Source organism: Anticarsia gemmatalis, chromosome Z, assembly GCF_050436995.1.
Source record: "Anticarsia gemmatalis isolate Benzon Research Colony breed Stoneville strain chromosome Z, ilAntGemm2 primary, whole genome shotgun sequence".
Classification (NCBI taxonomy): Eukaryota; Metazoa; Arthropoda; class Insecta; order Lepidoptera; family Erebidae; genus Anticarsia; species Anticarsia gemmatalis.
Genome location: NC_134776.1, coordinates 273,292 through 287,423, shown reverse-complemented (window position 1 = coordinate 287,423; position 14,132 = coordinate 273,292). Strand labels below are relative to the sequence as shown.

At 35.6% G+C, this 14,132-nt stretch overlaps 1 non-coding gene across 1 annotated transcript; it reads left to right on the top strand.

The window, feature by feature from the left end:
* Positions 1-197: 197 nt before the first annotated feature.
* TRNAV-GAC (transfer RNA valine (anticodon GAC)) lies at positions 198-268 on the top strand. The gene has a single exon. It is a non-coding gene; the product is annotated as a tRNA-Val (tRNA).
* Positions 269-14,132: the final 13,864 nt, after the last annotated feature.

Genomic DNA, 14,132 nt, shown 5'->3' with positions numbered 1-14,132 from the left:
GTATGGAAATTATGGCAATGATATATATGTTACTGTAAAAGCCCAAACTGTGGTAAATCCTAAGATTTTCCGGTAAAACCTAACATTTACCAACTCTCAATGGTAAAAGTCCGAAAGTCCGAAGTCTCTCAATGTGAAAAGCGGGTTAGAGTCTTATGCAGTCCAGTGAGTCCAGTGTTTGAATAATATTTGTACAAGCATCGGTAATTCAGTGGTAGAATGCTCGCCTGACACGCGGGCGGCCCGGGTTCGATTGCCTGCCGATGCAAGTTAACGGGAGTCATGCTTTTGTATTTTTTTATTTTTGTTAAGGTTTGCTCTACATTTTAATATTTTGTATTTCATAATATTCTCTTTATCATGAAACATGAAATCGTTTGTGCTACAACTTAACAACAGTTAACGAGTATAATTTGATGGGTTCATAATTTGTTTTTGGAAAATAAGCGAGAGATGGCGTTAGTAGGTATTAGAGCAGATTTTACCCATCTTTCACCAATGTTTCCGAAGTCCGATGACAGGAACAATTTGAAAATGTTCAGTATCAAGTAGACCAAGTATGATAACAATGGGGAATTTAATTCAGAAGTAATGGTAAGGATTTTACATACTTAAATACATACACGATATCACGCCTTATTTCCACAGAGGCATTAGGCAGAGACCAAATAACGCCATTTGATAAAATCATTTCAAACTACCTTTGCCTTATTCACAGCCATCTTGTCATATGTTACCGTCGACGGCTGCGACGCACTGGATATTGTATTGTAAAGAAAACGAGAAAGTAATAACTTATGTACGCAAAAAAAAACATTTAATTATAATCATCATTTAAAGTTAAATGCACAATCAGGGACATTGTGTTAAAATTACAAAGAACAAAATATCAAAGTTAGCTTCTTTATAACGGAAAATCGTCGATAGATGGCGTTAAAAGGTGGCAGAACCCTTGAATTGAATATGAAGTCTGTGTCTATCCTAATAAAAATCTATGCTAATATTATAAAGCTGAAGAGTTTGTTTGTTTGTTTGAACGCGCTAATCTCGGGAACTGGTCCGATTTGAAAAATTCTTTCAGTGTTAGATAGCCCATTTATTGAGGAAGGTTATAGGCTATATATCATCACGCTACGACCAATAGGAGCAGAGTATCAGTGAAAAATGTTACAAAAACGGGGAAAATTATGATTCCCTTATGTGACGCAAGCGAAGTTGCGCGGGTCAGCTAGTTATTTGATATTTAGCGTTCAGGTAGGTTTATTCATGGAATACTTTTGCACTTTGAGAGATCTTCTGACCACGGCGCACGCTATCTAAACCTTAAAGTTATTCTTTGGTAAAAGGTACTTGATTATAAAATTCTTGATCTCAAGTAATAATACGCTTACATTGTTTTATCGATTTCTAGTCGATGTATAAAATGTTGTATCAGACTTATTTATTTAATTTTGCAAGTACGGAAATAGATCTGCAGCATTTTACTTGCTAATTGAATGCGGGAAGCAATTTCGCCAGAGTGTAACTAAATAATATTTTTAACACCTATTTTAACGAATTTATGGTTATAGTTTTTTGAAATATACTAATAATTCTATAATAAGTTTGGTATCATATTACTATGTGCGTATGAGTAACGCGTATATTGTCGTTACTACTTATATTATTATCTCAAAGTTTACATTAAAACCCTAGACACTGAACACTCAAAGTAAAGTTTATTATCAGGGACAAGTGTCAAAGTAAAGTTGGAAACCTATCAAAATGTCGCAATTCCCGTAAGTAGCGAATCTAAAAGCTCCAATTTTATCGAAAGTAATTTTTTGTACTGGAAAACCATCAATAGATGGCGTTAGTAGCCAATAAAACATTGAAGCAAATAAAATTCTTAGTTCATAGTTGGCACATGAACTAAATGTTGTGTGTTTCATCTTTACCCATTGAAAAAGTACTAGTGTAAGTACTTTATTTAATAATGAATGTAAAAATATATAAGAATGAGTGAGATGACAATATTAATAAAATCAATTGAAGTAGGTAGTGGAAACGCACAAACGGAAAACTTTACATGAATGTAAGAAGACGACATGATTTAAATAGCTCATCTTACACGTGCCTTCGTTCCATCCCCTCTATAGACCCTCTAGTATCATCGAGTTATTCGTTAAATCTTCAGGAATTTATCGAAGTAAAATATAATTTACTCCTCTTTCTTTCCCTTACATGCCTAGTACAAGTGCGCGAGTGAGTTTACCGATGTTTAGTTTTAGTTGGAGGTAAACAATTTTTAATTGCACTTTTTCTATCATAAAAGATGTCGCTCGTCGTATGCAACCCGCTCATCAAACTTGCATTTTTCTCTGTTATTGTTGTAAAATTACTCCTTTTATTTGTAATACTGTATTACTACTTTTTAATTCTGTTTTTCTGTCGTACTGACGATTAGTTAACGTGTTTCCATAGGACCACCGTATAGTCTACTAATAATGTTAAAATTAATTAATAACTACGCATAGAAAGTAGTTAGAAAGTTTTTATTTCCGGAAAATAGCCGATAGATGGCGTTGTCAGGCGATTCTACGTTGAAACTGGATTCTGCTCTCGTTAAAATGACTTTTCTTTGTGAATAATAGAAATTAATAAGTATACTTTAAATAATAAACTTTTGTTATAAGCTATCTATGTCAATAATAAATACATAATTTGAGCCACTTCGGGTTCGCTCCTAAACCAAACGCACATAGGTACTCTATGTAAACTTTACATTAAAAAGCATGAGCGTGTCGTCATATTTTTAGAAAAAGGGGCAAGATTAATATTATTCTCTTACATAGTCACCTACTGGTATATTATAATAATAGTCCATCTTACACGTGTACTCCCGTACATTTACACCGGAATTGGATCTCTCAAATAAAGATCTTTCGAAATATTTTTGAGATACCCTCTACACTGGAATTTGTTGACCTATTCCGGCCCAGTGATTCCGAATATCGTGTCGATGTAAATCCATTTCATCGGAACTCTCTATTCAAGATATAAGTATTTCTAGTATCAGTTGAATACGCAGAACGGAAAATGGACCATTAGAACTTCAACAACAGTTGTTAAACCTTTAAAAGAAAAATTAATTCATTTACAAGAAACATAAAATAAAAATGTATTCGTTGTATCTAAATTTCTTTTTAAATCCAGCTTAGTTAATAATCGTCTTTTCGATATTTCCTACGAAACGTCGTCAATAGGGCTTTCGATATTTCTAGAAGCTATCGGAAAAATGCTCGTTAGCCATCTATTTCCGACGCCAATTCCAGTTAACTAAAATGTTTAAAATCTTTCCTGCTAACGGATTATTGGAGCGGATTAAGCATTTGTTTTGATAATAAAGCGTTAGACGCGCATCCATGTACCTAAAAGTACAGGACACGAGTGACACACGACCATCTTTCTTTTCCTTGTAGTATAAGTAGCTGTGTCGCGAGGCTATGCATGGAACTAGGGGAAAATTAAAAAAATGTATGAAAGACTAAGCCTCACTTAGCTTAGGTAGCCTATTACACCAGACTTCAATTATATCTTTGCTAAACCGAATGAAAATTGGTTCGAAGGTTTCGCAATATTTATCGAAATCAAGGAGCGTACTGAATGTAAGAATTTGCTGCCTTGTATTAATTTCTACGGCACTGCGTCCACTGGATCGGCATTTCGGTGCAACAGAAATTAATTCAAAGTGACAAATCCTTACGGTCCGTACGCTGCGATGCCGACGCAGTGCGCGCATAGCTTTATTGATTGTAATCAATTCTCCTAGACACTGTAGCCCCTAGTCATTCTAGATTTGCCTAAGCTTCTTTACGATGCAGCGACGACCACGCGAAATGCCGAAAAATTAGTTAATAAACGTGTTCTGGAATATGATGAGAGATCTTATTAATACATAGGGCACAAGATAAAGCGTAACACATTCGTTAATCGTTTATAGAGTAAATATCTAAGTATAGTCTTATCATAAAGCCAATATTCCGCACGATTTAAAAACGAGATTATACATTTTGAGAACTTTTAAACGGTCGGTTTCAGACAAAAATGACATGTTTCGTTAACTTTAATAAAAGGTCCAAACATCCTAAATCTCCTTTACATTTTAGATTTTAATATCTATTTTATACCAAAAGCTGCACATGTCTTTAACTCTAATTTGCTAATCGCGAATTTTTATTATTAAGGCGATATTTGAGAGCCTAGTAATAGAAATATCCCCTCAGGCTTTATGGGGTAGAAGGGGTGCAACATTTCAATGCATATTCAATTGGGAGTGAAAGCCGATTAGGGAATAGTTTATTAGTTATTCCAAAATGCGTTTCGCCATTATCAAATTATTGACCACGGCGTAGTCAACGGCGGTCCTGTATGACAAGATGTATGAATATGAATGAGGCAAGAAGTTTGTAGGGATCGTTACATGTGGCGTTCTTTAGTCTCTGACCACACGCAAAAGGCGTGATTTCGTGTATGTTTAACATTGTAAGTGTGCTGTAAAATAAATTTTGTGCTGTTTGTCGCAGGATGTGACGAGACTCAGAATTGTTTGTTCTCCTTTTTAAAGTGCTGAAGTAAAGAAAATGGTCTTCAATACTGTCCCTCTGTAACTTTAACTGTTTTCAGTTCAAAGTTAAACAGAGACTCAAGATTGTTAAATAGTTGTTCGAAGATAAAGATTGACCAGTAGATGTACTGGAAAGCCAGTTATTTCCTGTTGGACATTTATGGAAATCGAACGTCACAAACATAAGAGACTTACTATCTTATCGTTAAAATACAGCTACCGTATATTCTATTTATTTTGTTTCCTTCTCAAACACAGATCGTACTCGAGCAATATTTAAAAGTTTTAATCGCGCGATAAAATAAAGTTCTGTAAGAAATGCTCGCTTGTAAGTTGGATACAGTTGCATCGTGTAATAGTCCCGTATTGGCCCCTCGCGACGACGCGACGCATAACAATTTAATGAGATATTTATGAGTTAAGTGTGAGATATCGCTATTTATAACTTGGATGTGTAAAAGTTTAATCGAGCTAATGATAGAACGATAAGTTGTTTCGAGTTCCCCGCTTAGTTTGTGCGTATTTTTTGTAGTAATATTTTAACAGAATAAGACGTGCTTCGTGGATCGTTTTATTGAGTTGTTGTTTTACTTATCATGTATGTTAACAACTAACAAATAGAGAGATAGGCAAGTGACTAGAGATAGAGACAGTGAAACCATCATTATATTTGGTGATTAATTATTGTATGGTTCGTTTGGGAAGCTTTTCCTGTGTTTCATGAATGTAATCATAAGAAATTAGATAGAGTTACAACTGATAGATCTAGCCAAGAGGTGGTTTCTGAGGTTCATAGAGCGGTAGTTTATCTATTTAATAGCGTTTAAAGTCAAATAAAAACGCTTTTAAATAGATAAACTACCGCTAAATGAACTCAGAAACCGGGGGTAAGCGGGAGCATGGTTCCACTAACTTCCACTTTAGATGTACATTTCTGTGATTCTCGCTATCAATCATGAAGGTCACAAACATGGTCTCTCACCGCAAAGGCCACCCATTTATAATGTAATTGCATTAACAGCTGCTTACCTCAACTGATTGTTTATCGATCGGTATTTGCAAGTGGGTGTGGGTAAATACTTCGCCTTTAATGAGTGCATGATTGCAATTGGTTAACCGCGTGGAAGCAATTGTCGCTCTAAGGCAATTGTCTCATCGGTCGCAGGCTTACGGAGATGTGTTCCTTACTACTTAATTTTAATTACTATTGAAGGATCTGTTCTTGTGTGGTCACGACCACAAATAATGCTACACATTTTGTTACGAGTTTCAAACTGCGTATTGAGTTTACTCGAGTACATTTTAGGCGGATATGCTTATATGTAATGTTTGACAGATGTTTTACTTCGTCATCAGGCTGGCGGCGGTCTCGACTATCGGTGTAATTTTCTAAGTCTTTACATTCTTGTTCTAAGTTTTCGCAGTGATAACACGTTATATCAGAACAGTGATAGCCGAGTGGTATAAGTTGACACCTCCCACGCAAGTGGTCGCAGGTTCGAACCCGAGGCAACACACCAATGACTTTTCGAAGTTATGTGTGTATTAGAAATAATTATCACATGCTCCAACGGTGAAGGAAAACATCGTGAGGAAACCTTGCATGCCTAAAATTTGTTTAATACATTAATTGAAGGCATGCAAAGTCCCCAACCCGCACTTGGCCAGCGTGGTGGACTCAAGGCCTAACCCCTCCCTCATTACGGGAGGAGACCCTTGCCCAGCAGTGGGACATTTAATGGGTTAAATTTATTATTATTATAACACGTTATATTATGCAGGTAAGTATTATAAGAGTATATTAATTAACCTAGGAAGCCAAATACAGCAAACTTAAAATGTGCACTCTTACCTATTCACCATAATATTGTCAAAATTGCAGGCAACTTTTGTCAATATTATGGTAAAAGTAGTATCTTTTTATCAATTAATCTTCTTACGTGCATTGTAAGCTACTACTAAAGAATATTTACAAAACATACATTTGTTACTCGAGACTGTTCGAGACCAGCCGGTTCGAACCTCGCTAGTAATCTCCTTGACACTGCATATATTATTCTCTTTCATAGGAACATTTTCTACAAAGTACTGATGTAGGTCTTGGTTGCATTTGTTAGGATTTACTATCCATGTTTGCGAAAATAGATTTGTAATCTTTTGTTGCTTAGGTCGGTAGAGTAGAAGAAAATCTAAAAGAATTCGAACGAAAAGGTTTGTCAAAGTGGTACTTGCTGTGATAGCCGATGTTGATTTAGAAATAGTAAAACGGAAAGCTTGTTTATTTCGATTTAATTACAGGAGTATTTGTGAAGATGTCCCCTATTAAACTGACAAGACGGGAAGACAATTAAGAAGTGATCTATATATATAAAAGAAAGTCGTGTTAGTTACACCACTTATAACTCAAGAACGGCAGAACAGATTTGGCTGAAAATTGGTAGGGAGGTAGCTTAGAGCCAGGAGATGGACATAGGCTACTTTTTACCCCGGGAAAATGACGCATTTCCCGAAAAAAATCAGGTGGCGAACGAAGTCGCGAATAATCAATTTTATAATGACATTGAATTAACAAAATTCCGTTGTCATGGCAGCTGTTTTAATGGTGGATATGCCATAACGCGACTTCGTTATCTATATATTTAAAAATGAATTGCTGTTCGTTAGTCTCGCTAAAACTCAGTCACAAAATACATAGTACATAAAAAACGAAAAAAAAACAAATATCTAGATATTTTTAAAATAGAACAACCAACTAATATGTCAAATCCAATCTGTATTTAATAAAAATTGAATAAAGTATGAAGTTTTAAGAATTATTACAATATTATATCTATCTTTGTGGCTACGTGCGCGAGAACTTTCTTTACTTTGGTGATCCTTTGTGATAGTGACATTCCAAGTAATGTGCTCTTTTTTGTGATAGTGACATTTTACTGCAAAATGAGCAGGAAATTTTCTCAATTTGATTAATTACAATTTACGATGCCGAGGAGAAGACGATCTGACTTAGGTCGTCCATTTGCGATCCATGAAAGACAACCTACAGTAGTCCATTTGGCAGTCCATTTAGAAAATGGTCAACGAGTTTATTTTAATGAATCTAACGCGGCAGACAGAGCGGCACATCCACCGTCGACAACATTAACAAGTTTCTTCACAGTCTGTCAAACTGATGATTTTGCTCGCACTTTGCTGTATGCTGACATGCCACGCTATTACACATGGAACGCATCATCAAAATCGTTTCAGCGTCGAAAACAAGGAACACCAGTTGAAGGACATCCAAATGTATTTGCTTCAGATGCTCTGGGTCGCATCTACACAGTACATCCAAATAACGATGAATGTTATTATTTGCGGTTGTTGTTGGTGAATGTTCGTGGTCCGACATCGTTTAAACAACTGAGAACAGTTGATGGACAGCTGTGTGCGACTTACCGTGAGGCATGTCAACTATTACATTTACTTGAGAACGATTCGCACTGGGATGATACGCTCAAGGATTCCGTAATATCTTCGTCGCCGCATCAAATTCGTACGTTGTTTGCGATTATCATATCGACATGTTTCCCCTCGAATCCAAAAGATTTGTGGGTTAAGTAAAGAGATGACATGTCTGAGGATATTTTGCATCGTGTGCGCCGTCAAACTTTGAATCCTACACTACAAATGAATGAAGAAATTTACAATGACACATTGTTCATGATAGAAGATATGTGTTTATTGATGGCAAATAAAGTATTGTCGTGTTTGGGAATGACAGCACCCAATCGTCATATGCACGATGCATTAAACCACGAGTTGCAAAGAGAACATCAGTACGACATTGAAGCATTGGCCGAAACAGTTCGTACAAATGTTCCACAATTAAATCAACAACAAAGAATTGCGTACGATACTTTGATAGAAGCTGTGAACAGTAAATCTGGTGGAATTTATTTCCTTGATGCTCCCGGAGGAACCGGAAAAACGTTTTTAATTTCATTGCTTTTGGCGAGGATCAGATCGCGAAATGATGTTGCTCTAGCGTTGGCTTCATCTGGAATAGCTGCAACTCTGCTAGAAGGCGGGCGAACTGCACATTCTGCCTTGAAATTACCGCTAAACATGCAAATCACCGGAACACCAATTTGCAACATCGCCAAAAATAGCGCAATGGCCAAGATCCTACAGGTATGCAAATTGATTGTATGGGATGAATGCACAATGACCCATAAGAGGTCATTGGAGGCACTGGACAGAACGTTGAAAGATCTTCGTGACAACCAAAATATTTTCGGTGGGGCCATGATTCTGTTGTCAGGTGATTTTCGTCAGACTCTTCCAGTTATTCCCCGATCAACTGTTGCTGATGAACTAAATGCATGCCTAAAATCATCAAATTTGTGGTAGTACGTAAAGACACTCCACTTACCAACTAACATGCGAGTATTTTTGCAACAAGATGAAACTGCAAATGTGTTGCGAAGCAGTCTTTAGACATTGGAAATAATAAAGTTGCAGTGGACACCTCGACCGGATTCATCACATTACCTACAGATTTCTGTCACATCACAGACTCAAAAGTGGAGCTTATTCAGCGAGTTTTCCCAGATATAGCGCAAAAGTTCAATAACCATAATTGGCTGGGTGAACGAGCAATATTAGCAGCGAAAAATAATGATGTCGAGGATCTTAATGCAACCATTCAGAATTTTCTTCCAGCACAGTTGGATTCCTTCAAATCAGTCGACACCGTAATGAACCAGGATGACGTAATCAACTATCACACTGAGTTCTTAAATTCACTAGAATTGCCTGGATTACCACCTCACAATTTGCAGTTAAAAGTAGGATCAGTTGTCATCATGCTGCGTAACAATAATCAACCTCGACTATGCAATGGAACAAGACTGGCTGTGAAAAGACTGATGAATAACGTCATTGAGGCGACAATCATAAAAGGAAAATACAAAGGAGAGGATGTCTTGATCCCGCGGATACCGATGATTCCAACGGACTTACCATTCGATTTTAAACGCTTACAATTTCCAGTACGTCTGGCCTTTGCGATGACCATAAATAAATCGCAAGGACAGTCGTTAGAAGTTTGTGGAATCAACTTGGAGTTTCCCTGTTTCGCGCATGGACAATTATACGTCGCGTGTTCGCGCGTCGGAAAACCGTCTTCTTTGTTTATTTACGCACCACAAAACCAAAAATATAGTTTATGAGAAAGCTTTAAATTAATAAACAGACTGTATTTTAACAGTGTGTGTCTGTGAATATCAAATTTAAACCTTATACATAGCCAGTATTTCAGGAAAACTCTGTTTTCTAAGTAAGCAACATGATGTATTGAAAATAATAATAAAACTTCATGCTTTATTCAATAAATACTTTTTTATTAAATACAGATTCGATTTTTTTGTTTTAAAATCATTTTATACAAAAGATTAGGTCTTTTATTTATCGATGAGGCAGTACAAAGTCTGCCGGGTCAGCTTTAGGAGAAAGCGTGAGCGGAGCTGCGCGGGTCAGCTAGTTAATTTATAAATCTTGGTATATTGTCGTTACTGGCGACGGAGTGGCCCTAAGATTTTGTCCGTTCTTTCTTTGTCTAGCTGTACTGTTGTATTTTAGTTAGATTCTACAGTAATTTGGAGTGACTGGAATCGCTACCTGAAATTATCGTTAACTACAAAACATAACCGAGTTTTATAGCTGACTAGCTGACCCGCGCAACTTCGCTTGAGTCACTTAAGAGAGAATGGGTCAAATTTTTTTACTAGTACTTTGAGCCTATTGGTCGTAGCGTGATAAACAAACAAACACACTCTTCAGCTTTATAATATTAGTAAAGATTTGTGCAAACCACATACAATATTAAGTAAAACAAACAGTATATTCTCTAGTTGAGCTGTAGACCACAACGAGGCACAACGCGGAGGGATCAGCGCAACCATTAACAAAATGAACTCATTAGCTGCACGGAACTATTATCTAATTAATTCTCTATCTTACAGCACATTAGTTTGTTATGATCTGTGCTTATACATTGAGTTCACGTATCAATTGTGTAACTGATAATAATTAGCTGTCTTTTTACTAGACAATTAAAGGTAGTTTTCTTTAAACTTGAAAAGATGTTCGTTGTCTTTCCAATATGGTTTGTTAGCTACGAGTTATGAAGGTTGATCCACTACGTGCAGCGTAATTGTATCTGCTGGGAAACTCGCTTCTGCGTGACATTTAGCTCATGACTTTCCAAATAAATCAATTCAATTATTTGTTTTCTTTAACGATTCATAAAATCTTTTTGCATAAAATTTTCCAGGCTTGTGTATGTGGTAATAAATAACTGTATCGTTCTATCTATTCACTTATATATTAATGTTTTCTATATTTATTATTTCATAACAAAAAATATTGTAACAAACCAATCAATCATTAAAACAAAGCCACTGCTTATTGAGATTGTGAAAATGAATTTTGAAATGTTTGTTCAAAATGTTTTTAGATACAGTGATCATTATCATTAGTGAGTCTGATTTCAAGTGCAGATTAAATACGAGTACGCTTAGTGGACTACACCATTTTGTAATGACTGCATTGTTACGCAAAACGGAAATATTTTGAATATTTTGTATTTCCTGACAGCAGTGACCATAAGCCAGTCTAAATTTTATAAAATTCTAACGATTGTCTGATTGGCAGTTAAACCATCGGAATAAAGCTATGTATTAAAATATTCTGCGTCCTTTGTAAGGCTTAGACAAAAGTACTCTTCGCAATATATTAGTGAAACCCGCCCTTTCTTATCATATGTACATATAAGTTCCTTCGTAATTAGCGGCTGGCTGGACTTTATCCGGGTAAAATAATATTTTATCTTGCGTAATAAAACAAGCCCAAATTGGTTCTATTGTTTTCAATTTTTTCCCCTCGCCATGAATTACATATTTACAAAAAGCAAAATATATTTGATCGCTTTGTGAGTTTAAGTAATTACATAGATCCTAGCACTATACGCATTTAGGATCTATTACTGTTTAGCACAACATATCTTAGTCCGCATTAAAAATGACTGGAGTCGCAGTGGCTTTAACAAATATACCTAGAGGTACAAATGTTGAGGCGTAGACCAGAAACAATCGTAATTTTGTTGTACGAGCTTTTCTCATCGCGCTTAATACTTATTTATTTATTGTACTTTTGCAATTTACCTTAATCTATTAACTATTTTATACTCGCCAAACTTATTTGTTACTTGTGCGCTTAATACGTGCGTCTTGATCATCTCGACTACTACACCAGTCATGTCTTTAACTCGGAACTCTTGGACTTTTCTTAAAGCAGACAGTTTGATCTCTATGAATATATTTGTTACATATTTCTTTTTTAAACCAGCGGATAGGTAAATTAGTTTTAGTTGTTTACTTTCACAATATTTAACTTTCTAGATTCAATACTTAACCTTCCTAGAACTTTTATATTAAAACTAGCTGACCCGGCAAACATCGTCTTGCCATATACCTAAATAAAAAAAAAGTGTTGGCCGATTCTCAGACCTACTCAATATGGTCACAAAATTTTATGAGAATCGGTCAAGCCGTTTCAGAGGAGTACGGTAACGAAAATTGTGTCGCGAGAATTTTATATAATATATTAGATATTAGATTTCAATCTCCAGTTTCCCAGTTTCAGTGGGACGTACAACCACCTTTTTTTACTGTTTAAAGCAAAGATAAGCTGCAATAATTACGTATAAAAATGGAATAATATTTCATTGGAATATTTATTCAGATAGAAGAACAATCGTTAATGAGCATGATATCAAGTACAGATTAACAATACGAGTACACTCAGCCAGCAGCTGTTACTGTATTTTACAATACTCGAGACTTAATGAGCGGGAAACATTTGCAAAATTTATTGCATTTTATATTTCCTATGAGTACTGTAAGAAGAATTATGCTGCTTCGAGTTTTGAGAGGGATTAAGTACGCAATCAGCAGTAATTGGCAATAATATCGAGTCTTGAAATTAAATCATAGTGCGTCCGCGTGGAAACCCTTCTCGGGTAAATCACGCTTCCTCTCGGGAACTACGAGATAAAAAGTAGACTATGTGTTACTCTGGGTTTTCAGCTACCTACATACCAAAATTGTAATCGGTTCAGTAATATTTGCGTGAAAAAGTAACAAACATCTAAAGTAATATACATACCCACCTATCTACTCACAAACTTTCGCATTTATAATATTAGTAGGATGAGAATATTTTATACAACCTACCTATGAATTATATATTCTGTTTCTTTTAATCATGCTGCTTCCCTTCAGTATATATCAAGGGCTTTATTTTAGAATACAACATTGCGCTTAGAAAAGAAAAACCAACGCAGAACAAAAGATACTCTCTGTATTAGGCCTGCAACTGCGTAATGCGGACACCCGCGACGTGCTCCCGTTCACACGCGTATTTGCACGCGGACTGTTTCGATATTTGATAGTACTGACTATAGAGAATCGTGCTACAGAACTAACAATTGAAAATTATAGACTATGTAATTATATTGCGATTTTATAACAATAGTAACAGTAAACATACATTTTTAAAGCGAAAGTGTGTAATGCTTATGATTACGTTATCTAGGTATCTGTCAGTGCTGTGTAGGGTTGCTCATTTCTCGACTAATTTTTGTTCCCGGATACCGAGACTTCTCGAGCCCCTATTCCCGGAAATTCCCGGGAAGTCGAGAATTCGATAAAACCTATTAAATACATATTAAAAACATTAAAAAATTGATTAAATCACATTTTTGCAAACAACAATTAGTGAACGTTAATGAGTCTTAGTCAAACAGCTCAAAAATTATAATATTTATTGTCTATCTAGTCTATCTAGTCTATCTACATATAAAACTACTTGTACTGACAGACTGATTGAATGACTGATAAAAATCATCGCACATCCTAAACCATAAAAGTTAGAAACATGAAATTTGGACAAGGGGTGTATTTTATGACGTACACAAGTTAAAGATAAAACAATCACACTCACTTATTTAAATTTCTTCACTTTAGACTTAATTTCTTTTTTAGGAATTTGGGAACTAGACTTAAATATAAGAACGAAATTTAAATTGACAAACCATCAAACATGCACTTTTAAAATTTACAATTTACATATAAATAGATACTTGTACGACACCGGGTAAATTAAAGAACCGAATTATCAAAAGTCGTAGTACAATATTTTTTGTATTTGAGGTATACCTGGGGTTTTTTAGGTAGTACATTATTCAGACCTACTGGGTATAACAGTCAAAAGGTTTTATTAAAATACTAATTATCTTGGTTGTTGACGAAAATATAATTTTAGTAATAATAAAATCAGGAACCCGCTCAAAACTACTAATTTTATGGCTTCTTTTATATTTCTCGACTTCCCGGGTACTCGACCAATTTTTTCCCGTCTCGACATCGACCAAATTTCCCGGGAATTCCCGGATCGAGACTTCTCGATGAGAAACCCTAGTGCT